Here is a 21,426-nt window from a genome sequence, read left to right on the forward strand (position 1 = left end):
TTTGCCTGAGTTGGGGGTGAGGAGTCCCCGGGGAGGAGGGATGATCTGACTTCAGAAAGTCTGATCTCCCTGTCCCTCGCCTCCGGGACCACCACCAGGAATCCCCTGGGGGGAAGGAGGGACAAAGCCCAGGTGTCAGTGATTCAGAGTGAACCCTGCTCAGATACATTCTCACACAGCCAACACACACACACACAGAGGCCACAGATACCTGGACCCACTCACAGTCACACTGACCCACACACATCCTATTCACACACACACACACACTCACAGAGACATACACAGGCACATACGGTGACAACACACTAATTCACACACATGTCTACAGATACATTCACAGTAACACACTCCATACTCACACTGCATACACCCACTGACACGCACACACTCACCCACAATGACACACGCACACACTGCATACACTCACTGGCATACACAATCACCCAGAGACCCACACGGTGACACACTCACACACTCATCACAGGCACAGTGACACGCACTCACACTCACACACCTGCAAAGGAAACTTCTCTCCGGATCTCCCCAGCACCATCACTTCCCCCCACAAACCGGCTGGCTACTCCTCCCAAAACCGAGCCTCCAGCGCCGGCCAAAACTGGGCCGGGGCTGGCCGGCCCCCGCGGCTCTACCCCGGAGAGCCGGTCCGTGCTCCGCGTGGTCCTCCCGCGGGTGCTCCGGGTCAGGCCGGGGGCCGCCAGGCCGGGGCGGGGGCGGGGGCGGCGGAGGAGGCCCAGCCACCCCCCCTCCTCCAGGGGCCCGGAGCCGAGGCCGCGGGAGCCCGGGGCGTGGGCGGCGCCGGGGCCGCATCCAGGCCGAGGCTGGGGGGCGCTGCAGAGGGCGCCGCGAGCGCGGCCCCGTCCCCACCCCTCCCCGCGGCTTACCTGGCCCGGCTCGGGCTCCGGCCGGGTTACATGGTGCCGGCGGCCCGGGCCGGGGGCGCTGCGGCGGCGGGCGGGTGGCCAGGGACGGGGCCCGGCACTGCGGAGCCCCCAGCGGAGGGGCCGCGCCGGCTGCGGAGCCCCGAGCGAGCGCCGAGCGGCAGCGGGCGCGGGAGCGGGAGGCGGCCAAGCCACGGAGGCTGGATTTCCCGGGGACCAGGAAGGGGAGGCGGGGGGATCCCGCCCGCGCGCTCCGCCCCCGCCCCCGCCCCGGCGCAGGGCTGCCGAGCCCGGAGCCCGGGAGAGGGAGGGGGACCGAGCTCCCTGCCCCCGCACCGGACCCAGTAGGGCCGAGGTCGCAGCCGGCCGACGGCCGCCGGGGTCTCCGAGGAGCGCCCGCCGGGCTGAGCGATAGCGCTGGGGAGGCCCAGCTCCGGGGTGCCAACCAGCTCCCCTCCCCGGGGACCACTAGGTCCGCGTCCGCCGGACTCAGGAACAGGCGCACGGTGTCACGACCACGCACAGCCGGACCTGGGCACAGGGACCCAAGCCCAGCGGCGGGCGGTTGGGGAGACAGTCGCACAGCCTCACAGGCACGGGCTCGCGCCCACCGAGGCACAGTCACACCCTGAATGTCACACACAGCGCCCTACACACATCCCCTTAGGAGACTCTTCGGGTTTTCCCGGTCAGCTACCCGACTTCGGCTCCTGGCCTGGGTTCAAGGAGCCCCCTTTCTCTGCCCCAGCTCCCGCCAGAATGGGTCGCTGTGCCTGGCCTCAGAGCCACAGACAGGAGTCCCCCACCCACAGTCCGCAGAGCCCAGGCATTCCCAGTGTGGAGGGAGAACCCCGCTATACCTGCCGACTTTGCTGGGGCCCCCACCCGTTCCCACTGTGCCCGCCCACCTCTAGGCCCTGAGCCAGGGTTTGTGCCATGGCGGGGGCGGGGTTGGTGGGCAAGGGAAAGGGGACTGTCCGAAGCACAGCCCGAGGCTGCAGAGCCAGGACACAGGCTGCAGGAGCCAGGAGAGGCGGAGGAAAGCTGACTGCAGCAGTTCCTGGCTGGAATCCGTCTTGGCGCCCAAAGCGATGCTGTAATGGTTGGAGGGAGGGGGGGGCGCATTGGGGAAGCCGCAGGGGGAGGGGCTGAAAATGGAGGGGAAAGGGCTGGTCCTGGATTCCGATTTTCCAGGGTGGGTGTGAGGGAACATTGCCTCAGGCGCTGAAAGTTGGGGTGGAGAGGAGTGTATCCTTAAAGCCCTCTTTCCTCCTCCACGTTTTCTGGTCTTGAAAGCTTTGGGATGGTGAATTGAGGGCTTGGGAGCCTTGGGAGACCAACTGTCCTTCTCTCCAGGAACAGACCTTTGAAGTAGTTATGATTCAACATTCACCCAACAACTCCCTTTTCCCTGTAACCCTTTGGGGTTGCTGGATCTCTTCCTTGTTTAAAGGAGGAAACTGAGGCAAGGAAAGTAGAAGTCACAGGCTCAAAGGAGTTAAAGCTGGGAGCTAAGCCCTATCCCCCTCCCCCCAGAGAAATGTTTAAAAATGCCACATGACATAAATGACATAAAGGAGTTTGGGAAGCCCTTCCCCCAAGGAAATCTAGAAGTCGGTGTGGGGGGCGCTGGCAGAACGGTTACCTATCTTGCTGCCCACAAGACTGGTTCCAACAAGGATTTTCAATCATGAGCTAAGGTTACAGATCATTTCCAGCCCAGGGACCAGGCAAGAACACATATGACAGAAAATAAAGTAGAAACTTGGTCCCAGGAACCCACTTTAGAACTGAAAAAACCATTTTGCTTCCCATGAAGTGTAAGACCAGCCATCAGGTAGGACACCAGAAGCACCACCACGTTTTCTGAGTTCCAAGATGTACGTTTTGCAAACTATTCTGAAATTAGAACACATCTTACAATGGATAGGGACATTTAATACGGTTTTCTATTTCTCCTCTAAAAGCCGTTACCCAAGCAAGGGTTGACGTGTTTTAGAATTGAGAACATGGTGTAGTTCTCATTTGTTAATTCAACAACCATTTACTGATTAAGATTAATCAAACAGACTTACCCTGGGCAGTTCTTTCACAGCCATCCAGTAATGTATAAGGAGATGGAGATGTAACCAATAATTACTTTCAGAACCAGCTTCGTAGGAGTGTGAGCTATGTAGTCACATAAAACCCCACACTTAAAAAGGCCCCGCTCTTGGTTTAATGCTGTGCTGTCACTTTCTTGAGATTCTTAATAATTTCTTAACAACGGGCCCTGAACTTCACAAATTATGATTGCTGTGTTAGGGATCCCATGTCTTAATAGAGATGGGCACAAATACTTGGAGTCTAGAGGCAACAGTCAGCTCTGCCTCAGTGAAGAGGGGCCGTCAAAGAAGCAAAGAAGCATAAAGGAGGCCTTGGAGATTTCCAAGTTGGGAGAGAGAATTAGGGGAGAGAACCACACAGGTGCAGAGACAAGAACTCATCAAACTGTCTGTCATTCAAGCAGTATGGCAGACTAAGTGCTTAGCTGATCTTCCCACCAGAAACATGTTAAGTGTTAAAAAATGGTAGATTAAAAAAAAAAGTTTTAATCTTCTTAAATGCATCAATAAGCTGGCAAGAAAATAAAAAACACCCCAGCCAAAATCTAAGTGAAGGCAGAATCAGAGAAGTATGCAGAGCACTGAAGCCAACTTTGGTCTTGGGGGCTGTGATCCATTGGTTACAAAAATGACACCAGTTCACCTCTCCTTGAATCCATGTCCCTTGCCATATGACTTGGAACTCCCTGCATCAAGAGATGGACTCTATTTTTCCACACCTTGAATCTGACTTGTGACTTGCTTTGGCCAATTGAATGGAGAGGATGTCATGGTGTGCCAGTTCTAAGCCTAAGCTTTAGAGCTTGCAAACTTCTAGTCTTTCTCTTGAAGTCTTGCCTCCACTATAGGTATAAGCCTGGGATAGTCGGCTGGAGACAAGAGACAAAGTGCAAGAGAGTCATGCTTTCCTTGAAGAGACCATCAGAACAACCATTTATTTCTTTTTTTTTTTTTTAAGATTTTATTTATTCATTTGACAGAGATCACAAGTAGGCAGAGAGGCAGGCAGAGAGAGAGAGGAGGAAGCAGGCTTTCTACCAAGCAGAGAGCCCGATATGGGGCTCAATCCCAGGACCCTGGGACCATGACCTGAGCCAAAGGCAGAGGCTTTAACCCACTGAGCCACCCAGGTGCCCCTGAACAACCATCTCTTGATCATGTATAGCTGGCTGACCTGCAAACATGAGAGGGCCCAGCCAAGAGCAACAGAGGTATATAGCTGACTATAGCTGACTACAGACACTTAAGTGAGACCTGCTGAATGAGAAGAACCATCCATGAATTTGAGGACTCTTGAGCAATAATAAATGCTTATTAATTTAAGCCACTGAATTTTCTGATGGTATGTTATGCCATAACTTTGTGACAATAAATAACTGATATAGGGGTACTTGCTAACAGATGAAATTGAACTTCAGTTTTCATGATCTCTCAGGGCATATGGGAAAGAAGATAAAGCACAGGGTCTTCCCAACTTGGGCAAACACTCCCCTGCATTAATTTAGAATCCCAAAGGGCTCTCTCTCCTCTAAGGTACAGGTGAACTACAAAAAACTTGCCCTATACCCATATCCAGGAAATTGCAAGAAAATTACTATTGGGTTTTTTCTCCAGATTTTGTTTGTTTATTTATTTATTTATTTATTTATTTATCTATTTGATAGAGAGCAAGGAGCCCGAGGCAGGGCTCTATCCTCCAACTCTGAGATCATGACCTAAGCCAAAATAAAGAGTCTTACATTTAAACAATTGAGCCACCCAGGTGCCTCCAAAATTACTGTTTTAAGCCTCAGCAATAGCAATGAGTATAGGAAAGAAGAATCACCTTCTAAGACTCCGTAACTACAACTTAAACCTCAATCCATATGTGATCAAATATAGAAGATCTGAAAAACCTCAGACCAAGAATTTAGTATACAATGGTCCCAAACTGTCCCATGTACCTGGCAGAAGCCAATATAAATCTAAGGTTTCAAATAAATTCCACAGATAAAGTTCCAAAGGAAATGAATGAACACAATCAAAGATCACCAAACACACAAGAAAACATGACATAGAGAACAAGAACCAGCTAAAACAACAAATAGCAGAAAGACGTCTGCAAATAATTCAAATTAAAACTATAAGACATGGAATACAAAATAATCATGTTTAATATACTTAGAGAATTAAAATAATCTTGTTGCCTTTGGCTTATTTTCCTTTTCTTAATGTTCTGGCCAGATCCTAAAGCACAATGTTAGAAAGAAGTGGTAATGGTGAGTATGTTTGTCTTGTTTCTAATTTTAATGCTCTGACATTTCTTCTTTAGGATGGTATTTATTGTAGAGTTTTTGGAGAAACCTCTTGATCAAGTAAAGGAAGTTCAATTTTAGTTCTAATTTATATAATTTTAATTGAATGGACATTGAATTTTATCAAGGGCTTTTTTCTGCATCTTTTGACGTGACCATATTTTTTTTCTCCTGTAATCTGTTGTGACCAATTACATTTAGAGATTTTCCCAATATTTAAATTTTGTTTCCTGAAGTAAATTCAACTTTCTCAAGGAATTTTGTTATTTTATTGTACATATATCATTGGATTTGATCAGGTAATATTTGTTTTGGATTGTTGCATCTGTGTTAATGAATAAAACAAGTCTGATGCTTTCATTTTTTTGTTATTAGGATTTGGTATCTAAGTTATTTGGTAGCTAAGCTTTATAGAATGAGTTGGAAGAGTACTATCTTTTTTTTTCTTTTCTCTGAAAAAGTTTATGTAAGGTTAGAATGATCTGATATTTCTAAATTTGGTGAAACACATTGGCAAAACCATCTGGAACTAGTGATTTCTTTATGGAAGTTTTTTGTTTTGTTTTACTATTGTTTCTGTTTCTTTAACAGGACTATTTAAGGACTATTTCAGGTTTTCTATTTCTTTTTGAGTCAGTTTTAATAAGTTATTTTTTTCTAATACTATGTATATTTTGTCTAGGTTTTCAAATGTATTCCCATAAAGTTGTTGACAAAATTCTCTCATTATCACTTGAATCTCTGCTTCCCCTGTAATTGTGCCCACCTTATAATATTTATTTGTGATTCTGTATTTTTGTGATTCTCTTTGACAGAGATTTGTCCATATTTTAATCATTGTAAAGATTTGTTAGTTTTGCTAATCTCTTCTAATTTCTTGATTTCTGCTCTGATTTTTCTTACCTACTTACTTCTACTTTCTTTGGGTTTACTCATTCTTTAACTTACCACTTAAACTGGAAACTTGGTTTCTTAATCTTCAGCTTTTCTCCTTTTTTAGTGTAAATATGTAATGCTACAAGTTATCCTTGAAGAACTATTTGCACTGTACCTCACATGTTTTATTATCATTCAGTTCTGAGTATTTTAAAATTTCCATTATGATTTCTTCTTTAATACATGAGTTACTTGAAAGTGTATTTTTCATTTACAAATAGCAGTATTTAGTGTATATTTTTGTCACTAAATTCTAATTTAATTGCATTGTGATCAAAGAACCTTGCCTTTATGATACTTATTCTTTGAAATTTGTTGAAACTTGCTCTGTGGCTAATATATAATCAGTGTTTGTAAATCTAATCCGTGTGTTTATGGTTATCAGTTTTCAAGTTATTATTATTCTCAATTATTTATTATTCTCATCTCAAGATATTTTGGGTAGTCCCCTCCCACATTGAATAATAAGGCTGATATGTACAAGCAATAGGACATAGCAGAAATGATAGCATGTGACTTCTGAGGCTAAGTCATAAAACACCTGGCAGCTTCCACCTTGCTGTCTGAGTTTGCTCACCCTAAGGGAAACCAGCTGCCATGTCATGAAGATATTCCAGTAAGACTGTGAAAAGACTTACATGATGAGGAAATGAAGCTTCTTCAAACCACTAGCACCAACTTACTAATTGTTTGGGTGAATCAGTTTGAAAGGAGATACTCCTGCTTCAGTCAAGCCATCAGATTACTGCAGTCACTAACAATATCTCTGTGAATCTCATGAGAAATATTGAGCCAAAACTACCCAGTCAATCTTCTTCTGAATTCCTGACCCACAGACATTGAGATTTTTTTTTAATGCTTTTTTTTTTTTTTACACTACTGAATTTATGCAACAATAGCTAATAAGAGAGTTCTGGAGAATATTTTGTACTAATCATAAGAAGCAGAATTATGTTTATGTCAAGTCTCTGCTATTCAATTTTATTGTTTATGTCTTCAACATAGTTAGTAAATTTTTATCTACTTACTTATCAATGATCTAATGAAATGTATTGAAATCTCTCAGTGTGATGGTGGATTTGTTTATTTCATATCTATTGTAGCCCTATCAAATTTCCTTTACGTATTCTAGGGCAGTTTGTTAGGCACACGCATGCTAGGATTAAAGAGGGAAAATAAAACTAACATTATTCTCAGATGACATAACTATTTACCTAGGTAATACAAAAAAAATCTAAAGACAGGGCTCTTGGGTGGCTCAGTTGTTAAGCATCTGCCTTTGGCTCAGGTCATGATCCCAGGGTCCTGGGATAGCTCCACACCCGGCTGCCTTTTCAGCGGGAAGCCTGCTTCTCCCTCACACTCCCCCTGCTTGAGTTCCCTGTCTCGCTGTGTCTCTCTCTGTCAAATAAACAAATAAAATCATTTTATTTTTAAATCTAAAGACAAATTTTTAGATGCAACTCTATTTAACAAGATGCCTGGATAGAAGATAAGTATAAAAAAGTCATTTGCATGTTTTTACATTAGCACAATAGTAAAACATGTAATTTGCAAAAGTACATCATTTACAATATCTACATGATGTTAGATATTTAATAATAAATCTAAGATATATGAAAGTATAAATATTTATTGAAAGTCATTTAAAAAGACCTAATCAATGGAAAGATAATTCACATACATGAATTAAAAAATTATAACTTTATAATGATGTCAGTTCTTTTTGTATTGATCCCTAGATTCGATGCAATTTCAATTAAAAAACCATGTAATTTGATAAGCTGGTTGTAAAATCAATATGAAAAAGTTAACAAACAAGAATGACTGAGGCATAATTTTTAAACTTTTTATCACAATAAATTTCAAACACAAACACACACACCAAAAATGTAGAAGCAAGAATAATACAATACCCCCCCATTTATCTACTCAATTATCCAATTCGATTATAATAAATTCCTGGCCAATCTTGTTTAATTTATATCTTCCACTCTTCCCTCTCTTTGTATTATTTTGAAGCAAGTCCTAGACATAGTATCTTTTCTTTTCTTTTTTTTTTTTTTAAAGATTTTATTTATTTATTTGACAGAGAGAGATCACAGGTAGGCAGAGAGCCCAACGCGGGGCTCGATCCCAGGACCCTGGGACCATGACCCGAGCCAAAGGCAGAGGCTTTAACCCACTGAGCCTCCCAGGTGCCCCCATAGTATCTTTTCAACAAATATTTTAGTATGTATCTCTAAAATACAAGCTTTTTTGTTCAATATAATATGATCATCATACCTAAAACTTTAACAATAATCCCTTACTCATCAAATATAATAAATATTAAGTAAAATATGCAGTCAAATTTCTCTGATTTCCATACATTGTAAATGATTGATGTCACTTAAGTCTTTTAATCTACAGATTCCGTCTATTTTTTTTTCAGCAAATGTATTTGTTGCAGAAAGAAGATTGTTTATCTTGAGAATTTCCTATAGTTGATGAGTTTTGTTTGCAGAGTTGTCACATTTCTCTAACCTCCATATTTCGTATAATTTAGTAAATAGATCTAGAGGTTTGATTAGATTCAAGTTCAATTCAGGGGCAACAGTTCTTTATAGGTAATGTTGTATATTTCCATCAGTAGATGGACTGTATCTGAAAATCTTTTCTTTTATGATGTCTCTCTTCTATGAATTAAAGTTTGCAAAATGGTGGTATACTAATTATTTAATTCCCTCATCAATTATTAGCTGCAACACTTCTGTGAAGAGAAACTTCTCTCCTCAATTATTTTATTACCTTAATGTATATTCATATAGGAAAAACAAGAAAGCAGTTGATTTGTTTCCTTTAGTTTTAAGTTTGAAAAATAATAAGTTGGTTAAAAATTAACCTTGACCTCAAAACATATGAAAAACAAAAAAACAAAAAAAAAAACCCTTGAGTACAAAAAATCAATTCAAAATGGATTATAGAACTAAATACAAATGGTAAAATATTAAAGTTTCTGGGTGAAAATATAAGCAAATATCTTTATGAGCTTGGAGTGGGAAAGTCTTAAGCAGGATAAAAAAGATGATAACTATATAATAAAATATTGACAGAGGATTCTAGGAAGATGATGGAGTAGAAAGCACCAAGAACCTGCTTCCTCAGGCGCCTGGGTGGCTCAGTTGGTTAAACGTCTGCCTTCAGCTCAGGTCATGATGCCAGGGTTCTGGGATCAAGTCCTGCATCAGAGAAATCTGCTTCTCTGTCTGCCCCTTCTCTCAATTTCTCTCTCTCAAATAAATAAAATCTTTAAAAAGAGAGATAACCTGTCTCCTCAACTAGGAAACAATTGCATAGGTGAATCTGTCTGATGTAACTATTTTTGGAACTCTGGAGTTTATTGAAAGGTTTGCAGCTTCCATGAAAAACTTTGACAGTGAATTGCTATTAACTTTGGTCAAATTCAGCAATTTTAGCACAGTAGCATTTGCCTATCCCCCACCTCCAGAAGAGTGACAGGCAGTTGTACATATGTTCTTGGAGCATCTTGCAGAAGCCAAAGTGCCAAAAGGACCCTTTTTTCAAATATCAGGGATCTATGCTCAACCACTGAAAGTTACTTCTAATAACAGGATATAGACAAAGAGGAGGTGGCCATTGTTTTGGAGCTTCATCCCATTGTTGCAAGACACCCTCCTAAACCCTGGCTAAAGTGACTTCCAGGGGATTTAAGTGTCTAGAGCCTTTTTCCCCCTTCATTTTTCTCTTTTCCTTTTTTGGGAACCAGATATTAAAGACTACGCTATTCAAAAGCAACTACATATATAAGAGAAATTAGACTACCACTGTGCGTGTCCAGAAAGAGACACACCTTCAGAAAACAGCTGAGAGGACCTAAAGTTTAGACTTCAGGTTGATCCTTGGCATAGAAACAGCTTACAAGAATTTATGTTTAAAGAAAAGGGGGAGGGTACTGCTGGGTGGCTGAGTTGGTTGGGTGTCTGACTCTTGATTATGGCTCAGGTCATGACCTGAGATTGAGGTCATGAGATTGAGCCCCATTGAGCTCTGTGCTCAGCATGGAGTCTGCTTAAGATTCTCTCCGTCTCTAGAGTAGAGAGCCCAGATATGGACCCTCAACTCTATGGTCAATTAATCTTCGACAAAACAGGAAAAAATATACAGTGGAAAAAAGACAGTCTCTTCAATAAATGGTGCTGGGAAAACTGGACAGCTATAAGTAGAAGAATGAAACTCGACCATTCTCTTACACCGTACACAAAGATAAACTCAAAATGGATAAAAGACCTCAATGTGAAACAGGAATCCATCAGAATCCTAGAGGAGAACATAGGCAGTAATCTCTTCGATATCAGCCACAGCAAATTCTTTCAAGATATGTCTCCAAAGGCAAAGGAAACAAAAGCAAAAGTAACTTTTGGTACTTCATCAAAATCAAAAGCTTCTGCACAGCAAAGGAAACAGTCAAAAAAACAAAGAGGCAACCCACGGAATGGGAGAAGATATTTGCAAATGACAGTATAGATAAAAGGTTGATATCCAGGATCTATAATGAACTCCTCAAACTCAACACACACGAAACAGGCAAACATATCAAAAAATGGACAGAAGATATGAAGAGATACTTCTCCAGTGAAGATATACAAATGGCTATCAGACACATGAAAAAATGTTCATCATCACTAGCCCTCAGGGAGATTCAAATTAAAGCCACATTGAGATATCACCTTACACCAGTTAGAATGGCCAAAATTAACAAAACAGGAAACAACATGTATTAGAGAGGATGTGGAGAAAGGGGAACCCTCTTCCACTGTTGGTGGGAATGCAAGTTGGTGCAGCCTCTTTGGAGAACAGTGTGGAGATTCCTCAAGAAATTAAAAATAGACCTTCCCTATGACCCTGCCATTGCACTCCTGGGTATTTACCCCAAAGATACAGAAGTCGTGAAAAGAAGGGCCATCTGTACCCCAATGTTTATAGAAGTAATGGCCATGGTCGCCAAACTGTGGAAAAAACCAAGATGCCCTTCAATGGATGAATGGATAAGGAAGATGTGGTCCATATACACTATGGAGTATTATGCCTCCATCAGAAAGGAAGAATACCCAACTTTTGTAGCAACATGGACAGGACTGGAAGAGATTATGCTGAGTGAAATAAGTCAAGCAGAGAGAGTCAACTATCATATGGTTTCACTTATTTGTGGAGCATAACAAATATCATGGAGGACCAGTGGTCTTAGAGAGGAGAAGGGAGTTGGGGTAAATTGGAAGGGGAGGTGAATCATGAGACACTATGGACTCTGAAAAACAACTGAGGGGTTTGAAGTGGCGGGAGGTGTGGGAGGTTGGGGTAACAGGTGGTGGGTATTTTAGAGGGCACAGATTGCATGGAGCAGTGGGTGTGGTAAAAAAAATAATGAATACTGGTTTTCTGAAAATAAATTAATTAATTTAATTTTTAAAAATAATAGACCTAATTCAGGTGGATGTTGCTGGGAATAAATACAGTGTTTGAAAATTAAAAAAAAAAAAATTCTCTCCATCTCCCTCTGCCCCCACTTGTATGCTCTCTGGAAAGGAAAGAAGGAAGGAGCAAACCCTGGGAATAGGGGACAACTCTGATTTCCAGAGTTACCACATTATTAGATACAAATGTCAAGTTTTCAACAATATATCACAAAGCATACAAAGAAACAGAAAAGTATGATTCATTCAAAGAAAAATAATAAACCAACAGAAACTGTCCCTGAAAAAGTCCTAATGGAAGCTCTACTAGACAAAGACTTTAAAACAACTATTTTAAAGATGCTCAAAAAACTAAAGAAAGATGTGGAGAAAGTTTTTAAAAAATTATGCATGGACAAAATGGAAATATCATAAACAGAAAACCTGAAAAGCTATTTTAACAGAGTCTAAGGAACCTGTGGGATACCATCAAAGGGACCAACATATATATTGTGGGAGTCACAGAAGGAGATAAAAAAAAAAAAAAAAGAAAAGGGCAGAGAGAATATTTGAAGAAATATTGGCTGAAAACTTCCCAAATTTGGTGAAAGGCATGAATATAAATATTCAAGATGCTCAATGAATCTAAGAGGAACTCAAAGAGACCCACACTGAGACACATTATATTCACACTGCCAAAAGACAAAAAAGAAATAATTCTGAAGGCACAAGAAAGAAGTAACCTGTCACATTCAAGGAGTCCTCAATAAGATCATAAGCAGACTCCTTATCAGAAACTCCAGAAATGAGAATAGAGTAGTCAATATATCAAAAGTGTTAAAAGAAAAAAAACTGTCAGGGCACCTGAGTGGCTCAGTGGGTTAAAGCCTCTGCCTTCAGCTCAGGTCATGATCCCAGGGTCCTGGGATGGAGTCCTGCATTGGGCTTTCTGCTCAGCAGGGAGCCTGCTTCCTCCTCTCTCTGCCTGCCTCTCTGCCTACCTGTGATCTCTATCTGTCATATAAATAAATAAAACCTTTTTTAAAAAACTGTCAGTTTAAAAGCTCACCCTTAACAAAACTGTTTTTTAAAAGTGAGGAGGTAGGGGCACCTGAGTGACTTAGTTCATTAAACGTCCAACTTTTGGTTTCAGCTCAGGTCATGATCTCAAGGTCATGAGACTGAGCCCCCTGGTGGGCTCCATGCTCAGCACAGAGCCTGCTTGTCCCTGTCCTTCCACCCCCTCTCTCTAAAGAAATTTTTTAAAACTTTTTTTAATAAATTAAATTAAAGTGAGGAGGAAATTAAAACACTCCCAGATAAACAAAAGCTGAGACCTTCCCTACAAAAAAATGCTTGAGGGAGTCCTGCAGATTGAAATGAAAGGATACGAGATAGGAGCTCAAAACTTGTGGACAAATAAAGATCTCAATAAAGGTAAAAACATGAGCAATCATAAAAGCTGGTATTATTGCGACAGTGGTTTGTAACTGCATTTTCTGTTTGTTTTCTACTTGACTTTGGAGACTAATACACTTCAAGAAAGACATAGTGGTGTAAAAGCTTGTATTACTGTAACTTTAGTTTGTAACTTCAAGTCTTGTTTTCTACATAATTTAGAAGACTAATGCATTTAAAATAATTATTAGTTCTTGCTTGGGGACACACCATATATCAAGATATAAATTTGTGATGTCAACAACCAAAATTGTGGTGACAGAGCTTTCTGTGTGTCATTAAAGTCAAGCTGGTATAAATTCTAATTAGAGTGCTATAACTTTAAATTTTTAAATGAAATCCCCATAGTAACCACAAAGAAAAGAGCTCCAAAATTTACACAATAGGAAGTGGGAAAGGAATATAAGCATTTCACTACAAAAAACAACTAAACACAAGAGAGGACAGTAAATAAAAGAGCAGGAATGGCTATGTTAATATTAAACAAAATGAACTTTAAATCCAAAAAACATTACAAGAAGGGATCCCGGGCGGCTCAGTTGGTTGAGCATCGGCCTTTGGCTCATGATCTCAGGGTCCTGGGATTGAGTCCCACATCGGGCTCCTTCCTCAGTGGGGAGCCTGCTTCTCCCTCTGTCTCCCACTCCTCCTACTTGTGCTCACTCTCTCTCTCTCCCACACACACACACAAACAAATAAATAAAATCTTTAAAAGAAAAAAAATCCTTACAAGAGACAAAGAAAAACATTATGCTAAGTGAAATAAGCTGGTCATAGAAAGACAAATACTGCATTATTCCATAAGTGTAAGTGTCTGATTCCACTTACATGAGGTACTAAGAGTAATCAAAATCATAGAGACAGAAAATAGAATGGTGATTACCAGAGACTGAGGGAAGAAGGGAATGGGAAGTAGTTGTTTAATGGGTATGAAATTTCAGTTTTGCAAGGGGAAAAGAGTCCTGGAAATGGATGGTAGTGATGATTACACAACAGTATGAATGTATTTAACACCACTGATTGTACACTTATAAATGGTGAAGATGGGGGCGCCTGGGTGACTCAGTGGGCTAAGCCTCTGCTTTTGGCTCAGGTCATGATCTCAGGGTCCTGGGATAAAGTGCCGCGTCAGGCTCTCTGCTCAGCGGGGAGCCTGCTTCCCCCCCACTTCTCTCTCTCATCCTCTCTGTCTACTTGTAATGTCTGTCAAATAAATAAATAAAATCTTTTTTAAAAATGGTGAAGATGGTACTTTTTATGTTATGTGAATTTTACCATAACTTTCCAAGGTTGAAGAAAAAAATACTGACAAATTAGCTATTGTTAAAATTAAATTTATGTTCATTAAAAGGTCTTTAAAGATAGTGATGAAACAAACCATAGACTGGGAAAAGATATTTACAATACATGTATTCAATTAAGAACTCAAATCCAGAATATATGGAGAATCCCTATAAATCAATATAAAACAAAAAAGCCAATAATTTTAATGGGAAAAAAAAAAAAACTTGAGTGGGAACTTCAAAAGAGGATCTCCCACTAACCAAAAAAAACCTCAACTGGATACCACCACACACTCAACAGAAAGACTATATTTTAACAAGAACAACACCAACTGTTGGTGAATTGTAGACCAACAAGAATTCTGGTACCTTGCTGATAAGAGTGAAATGTTACAGCCATTTTGGAAAACTGTTTGACAACATCTACTAAAGAAAAATATATGTAGACCCTATGACCCAGCAATTCTACTCCTAGATATATACTCCCGACCAAATAAGTGTATATATCCACCTAAATACATGTACAAGAATGTTCATGGCAGTTTAATTCATAATGGCCTAAGACTGGAAACAAATTGACCATCAATGGAAAATAAATTAATAAATGTAAGAATATGAATTCTATTAACAGATGAATATCATTCACCAAAAAACAAACTACTACTACTACAAACTACAACTAGGAGAATTTATATCCTGACTTCTCAAATGTGGTCCACAGATCAGCAGTATTGGCATCACCTGAGCACTTGTTAAAATTGTGGGATTTGTGTGCATCTGGGTGACTCAGTCGGTGGAGCATCTGCTTCAGTTCAGGTCATGATCTCAGGGTCCTGGAATCGAACCCTGCATTGGGCTTCCCACTCAATGTGTGTGGGGGGGCTGCTTCTTCCTCTCCCTCTGCCTCCCCGATCCTGCTTGTGCTCTCTGTTCTCTCTTATGCTCTTTCCCTCAAATAAATAAATAAATTAAATGTTTTTTTAAAATGCAAGATCCAAGGTCTCACAGTAGTCCCACTGAATCAGAATTTGAAAATCATCAGTTGATTCATACGCATATTAGGAGCTGAGAAGAATAACTCTTTACCTTCTTTTGAGTGATAGTTACATAGATGCATATAAATGTAAATTTTATCAAGCTATCCACTTTAGATGATACATTTAGATTGTATATATTAAGAGCTATATATATAAGATGCATTTTACTGTGTCTTTTTTAGCCCAATACAAAGTTAAGATAACCAAATAAAAGTAATGGTTCATTAGCATATTCCAAAGGGTTTTTTAGGGTCATTACATGCTTGTGGATTTAAACATATTTGATGTATTTTAATCTGCTAAAGTTATTTTATTTATGCTTTATTTTCCCCATCTTTGACCAAGGTTCAAGTTGGCTACTGGGTCATTTGCAATCCCAGAAATATTTGTAATTTCCTCATTTTCTATTATTAGAAAGTGTTTCAACTCCTTTTGTACATTTTTCTATTCAGATATGAAAAATAGCCATTTTTCCAAGAATCCAGGGTTCTTTTAATATTAAAATGTATTAAAAGCTCCAAACTGGGTACTAAGAGATCTAGTTAATTACTTTAAACACTTCTAAAGAAGAGAATAAAGAGCTGTGATTTGCCCTATCAGATACCAGGACTTATTAAGAAGGTATAACATCAAGACCATGTGGTGCTGGCTCAGAGAGACAAAATGATCGGACTGTTCAAAACAGATTTCTATATAGCATTTAGATGTATAACAGAGGTGACAAAGCAGATAAGTAGGAAAAGGAAGAGACCTGATGATCTATTTAGAAAAATAATTAATTAGGTCCCTACTCTACCTAATACACAAAATTCAACTCCAGTTAGATTAAAGACTTACATGTCAAACAAACTCAAATGTCTTAATAGAAGTTGTATTAGTCAGGGTTCTCCAAAGACACAGAATCCATAGGAGATATATAGATATATGTAGATATATAGATATATATTCTTATATGTATATATTTTTTTTTCTTATTTTAAAGTGCATTTACTAAATTTATTAAAGATACATAAATATATGAGACCAGTAAACCTAGCTGGTTAAATTGGTAGAGCATGAGACTCTTGATCTCAGTGTAGTGAGTTCAAGCCCCACATTGGATGTAGAGATTACTTAAAAACAAAAAGATCTTCAAATAATATAAAAATATATTCAACATATCAAAATATATTTCAATATGTTTTAAATATTCAAATATATATGTTTATGAGTTATATAAATATCTAGCTATGAATATATAATTATATAATTTACATATTTATTAAGCATATACATATATATAAATTTATTATAAGTAATTGGCACATGCAATTATGGAGACCTAAAGGTCCCAAGATCTACTGTAGACAAACGGAGACCCAAGAGAACTAATGGTATAGTTCTAGTCCAAGTCCAAAGGTCTGAAAACCAGGAGAGTGGATGGCATAAGTTCCAGTTGCAGTCCAAGTCCAAAGGCAAAAATCTCATGTCCTAGCTTGAAGACAAGCAGACACAGACCATTCTTTCTTATTCAGCCTTTTCATTCTGTTCAGGCTTCAATGTACTGGATGAGGTCGACTCACCTCATTGAGTTTGGGGTACATTTACATTTCAGTAAAGCAGATTGGGGAAGGCAATTTGCTTTACTGAAATGTTAATCTCATCCAGAAACACCTTCACAGACACACCCAGAAGTAATATTTAACCAAATACCTGAGTAGCACATGATCCAGTCATGTTGACCCATAAAATCAACGTAACAACTCACAGAAATATAGGTAAATATCTTTCTGAACTTGGATTGGGAAGTTTTTTTGTTTTGTTTTTTGTTTGTTTGTTTGTTTGTTTGTTTTTGAGAAAGAGAGAGAGAGAGTGTGCACATATGCTCACAAATATGCACAAGCTGGGGCGCCTGGGTGGCTCAGTGGGTTAAGCCGCTGCCTTCGGCTCAGGTCATGATCTCAGGGTCCTGGGATCGAGTCCCGCATCGGGCTCTCTGCTCAGCAGGGAGCCTGCTTCCTTCTCTCTCTCTCTGCCTGCCTCTCAATGTACTTGTAATTTCTCTCTGTCAAATAAATAAATAAAATCTTTAAAAAAAAATAAAAAAAAAATATGCACAAGCTGGGGCAGGGGGAGCAGGGAGGGAACAGAGGGAGAGGGAGAGAGAGAATCCCAAGCAGGCTTCATACTCAGTGTGGAGCCCAGTGTAGGCTCAGTCTCACGATCTGGAAATCATGGCCTAGGCTGTAATCAAGAGTCAGTCACCCAGCTGACTGAGCCACCCAGGCACCCCCGGAAGATTTTCTTAAGCAAGACATACAGAAAGTACTATCTAGAAAAGATTGATACATTTGACTATATTAAAGTGAAGAATTTCTATTCATAAATAAATTTTTTATTACTTTTTTATTTCATAAATCATCTTAAAGAAAGTGAAAAAATACAAAGGGGGCGGAGATATTCATAACATAAATAACTGGCAAAGAATTGGCACCAAGGATTTTTTTTTTTTAAAGATTTTATTTATTTATTTGTCAGAGAGAGAGCGAGCGAGAGCGAGCATAGGCAGACAGAGTGAAAGGCAGAGTCAGAGGGAGAAGCAGGCTCCCTGCGGAGCAAGGAGCCCGATGTGGGACTCGATCCCAGGACGCTGGGATCATGACCTGAGCTGAAGGCAGCTGCTTAACCAACTGAGCCACCCAGGCGTCCCTGGCACCAAGGATTTTTAAATGTCTTCATATAAACCCCCCTTCCAATTAATAAGAAAAAGACAATCGAATAGAAAAGTACATGATATATGAGTAAGATACATGAGAAAGATATATGAGCAGGGAATTCTCAGAGGAAATGCATAGAACCAAAGAGATGCTTGAAATTACCAGTAAACAGAAAATGCAAATCAAGACCAGAATGAGATACCAATCCATATCCATCCGGTTGGCAAGAATTGAGATATCTGACAATTCCAAATGTTGGCGATCATGTGGATCAATAGGATCTCATATATTTTTAGTAGAAGTATTAATTAGAATAACCATTTAAAATAAGTAGGCATTAGATCATGACGTTTGCCATTCATAGACCCTTAGGGATAATATTCTAAGTATTCATAACCAATACCACATGGATACTGACCAGTCAGAGCAGATGCCTGGCCAACCAGACTGGATACTAGCCAGTAGCTCTACTGATATGTATCGGCTATTTGTCTCACATACTACAATCCGACATTCCACCCCTAGTTATGTGCCTGGTGGAAACTTCTGGTCATGTTTATCAAGACATAGATACAGGAATATTCATAGCATGACTGTTGGTAATAGAAAAAAAAAGTAAAAACAACCAAAATGCTCACGAAGAGAAGAATGGATAAAATAACCATGGAATAGTCACACAATGGAAAATTACATAGAGTATGCAAAAATATGGAAAAGTCTTAGTTAATATAATGTAGATATTTTTTAAAGTCCCAGAAGATTATATATGCCATAATACTCTTTTTTTAAAGATTTAATTTATTTATTTGACTGAGAGAGGCACAGCGAGAGAAGGAACACAAGCAGGGGAGTGGGAAAGGGAGAAGCAGGCTTCCCTCTGAGCAGGGAGCCCACTGCGGGCCTGGATTCCAGGACCCTGGGATCATGACCTGAGCTGAAGGCAGACGCATAACGACTGAGCCACCCAGGCAACCCGCCATAATACTCTTTTCACAAAATTCAGAAACTATTCAAACTGAACAATATATTTAGGTCACACATATATTTGATAAAACCATTTTTTATTTTTTTATATATTTTTTTAAGATTTTATTTATTTATTTGACAGAGAGAGATCACAAGTAGGCAGAGAGGCAGGCAGAGAGAGAGGAGGAAGCAGGCTCCCTGCTGAGCAGAGAGCCTGATGCAGGACTCGATTCCAAGACCCTGAGATCATGATCTGAGCCGAAGGCAGTGGCTTAACCCACTGAGCCACCCAGGCGCCCTGAGAAAACCATTTTTTAAAAAGTGAATGATAATCACAAACTTCAGAAGGGGGAAGCAGAATTATAGGGTGGGAAGAAGAAAATAGGTAACTCTTCTAGTTTTTAGGTTGGATGGTGGGATTACAAGCATTCATTACCTTCTTTTATAAATATATACACATACATACATACATACATACATTCATATTCAAAATAAGAGGTCTATGTCCAATGATGACCGTGAGTGACCATGAACCTAGAATTAAGATCCATCTGATTCTGTGTGTCTCAGACTCATTAAAAAATAAAAGACAATTTTGAAATATGAGCAAAGAACTGGAATTTTAACGAATGATCAAGTAGATAGGAAAAGGAACTAAATATAACTTCTAGAAATGAAAAATATAATAACTATAATTAGAAACTCAATAAATGGGTTTTTACAGCCAACTGGATGCAGGTGCTAATAGAATCCGTGAACAGAAAGAGTTGAATATATGTGCAAGGGATTATAGAAAGAGAAAGCTCCGAAAGAGGTCACAAAACAGGAAGGGTAATATGAGATGGACAAACATGCATAAAGTCAGAAGCCTCCCAAAAAGAGGTAGACAATGGAAGAGAGGCAAAATGTGAAGAGCTAGCAGCCGATGACTTTACAGAATTGATAAAGATAAACAACAGATGCCCAACAAATTTCAAATAGGATAAATAAAAAATAAATCCACATCTATGACATCATGTTAAAACTGCAAAATCAAGTTATAGCCTGAATATAGTTATTCAGTCAGTTATGGGCTTAGGTCATGATCTCAGGGTCCTGGGATTAAGTCCCACGTCAGACTCCATGCTCAATGGGGAGTCTGCTTCTCCCTTTCCCTCTCCCCCTCACCCCACTCATTGTCTCATTCTCTCTCTCAAATAAATAAATAAAATCTTTTTTTGAAAACTGCAAAATCAAGGATACAGAGAAAAATTTAAAAGCGGCCAAAGAAAAGAAAGTTTGCCTTCAAACAAACAATAGATAAACTGACAACTGACTTCACGAAGCGACAACAGACACCCCAAGGACAGTGGAATGGTATGTCCAATGTGCCAAGGGAACAGAGCAGTCAGCCTAGAGATCTATGCACAGTTAAAAAGACTTTTCAGGAATTGTGGTGAAATAAAGAGACTGCACCAAAGAAAAAATTCAAAAGACTGCCATTAGCTCACCCTCCCTAAAGAAAATTATAAAGGAAGTTCTTTGGACAAAATATGATTCCATGTGTAAGAAGTGATCTCAGATGGAAGGTCTAGGATGCAAGAAGTAATAAAGAACAACGCAGGGGCGCCTGGGTGGCTCAGTGGGTTAAAGCCTCTGCCTTCGGCTCAGGTCATGATCCCAGGGTCCTGGGATGGAGTCCCTCATCGAGCTCTCTGCTCAGCAGGGAGCCTGCTTCCTCCTCTCTCTCTGTCTGCTTCTCTGCCTACTTGTAATCTCTGTCTGTCAAATAAATAAATAAAATCTTAAAAAAAAAAAAAGAACAAAGCAATGGCAAATATGTGGGTACACATAAAGAAACTATGACTTTATAAAATAGTAATAACATGCTCCGGTGAGTTTTTCAAAGATGGGATTAAGACATACGACAGGGGGTGCCTGGGTAGCTCAGTGGGTTAAGCCTCTGCCTTCAGCTCAGGTCATGATCTCAGGGTCCTGGGGTCAAGCCCCTCATCAGGCTCTCTGCTCGGCAGGGAGTCTGCTTCCCCCCCACCCTCTCTCTCTGCCTGCCTCTCTGCCTACTTGTGATCTCTCTCTCTGTCACATAAATAAATAAAATCTTAAAAAAAAAAAAACCATACAACAGTAACCTATATCTTTGAAAAGGAAAAGGTAGGGTTCAAGTGTCGAAGGTCCTTGTATTTGGGAGAAGGAGGATAAGGAGATTAACTTCAGACCTAGATAAATAAATACCTAAAAATTGCAAGAGTAATCTACAAAAGGACAGAAAGAGAGTATGTAACTTCCAAAATAGTTG

At 40.1% G+C, this 21,426-nt stretch overlaps 1 protein-coding gene across 1 annotated transcript in view; it reads right to left on the reverse strand.

The window, feature by feature from the left end:
- The window catches only part of DLGAP3 (DLG associated protein 3), a 62,529-nt gene extending 61,036 nt beyond the window's left edge, over window positions 1–1,493 (reverse strand). The window contains exon 1 of the mRNA XM_059137121.1: window positions 906–1,493. The gene's annotated coding sequence lies outside the window, so the exon portion shown is untranslated. The remainder of the gene's footprint in view (window positions 1–905) is intronic.
- Window positions 1,494–21,426: the final 19,933 nt, after the last annotated feature.

This window comes from Mustela lutreola, chromosome 10 (assembly GCF_030435805.1).
Source record: "Mustela lutreola isolate mMusLut2 chromosome 10, mMusLut2.pri, whole genome shotgun sequence".
Classification (NCBI taxonomy): Eukaryota; Metazoa; Chordata; class Mammalia; order Carnivora; family Mustelidae; genus Mustela; species Mustela lutreola.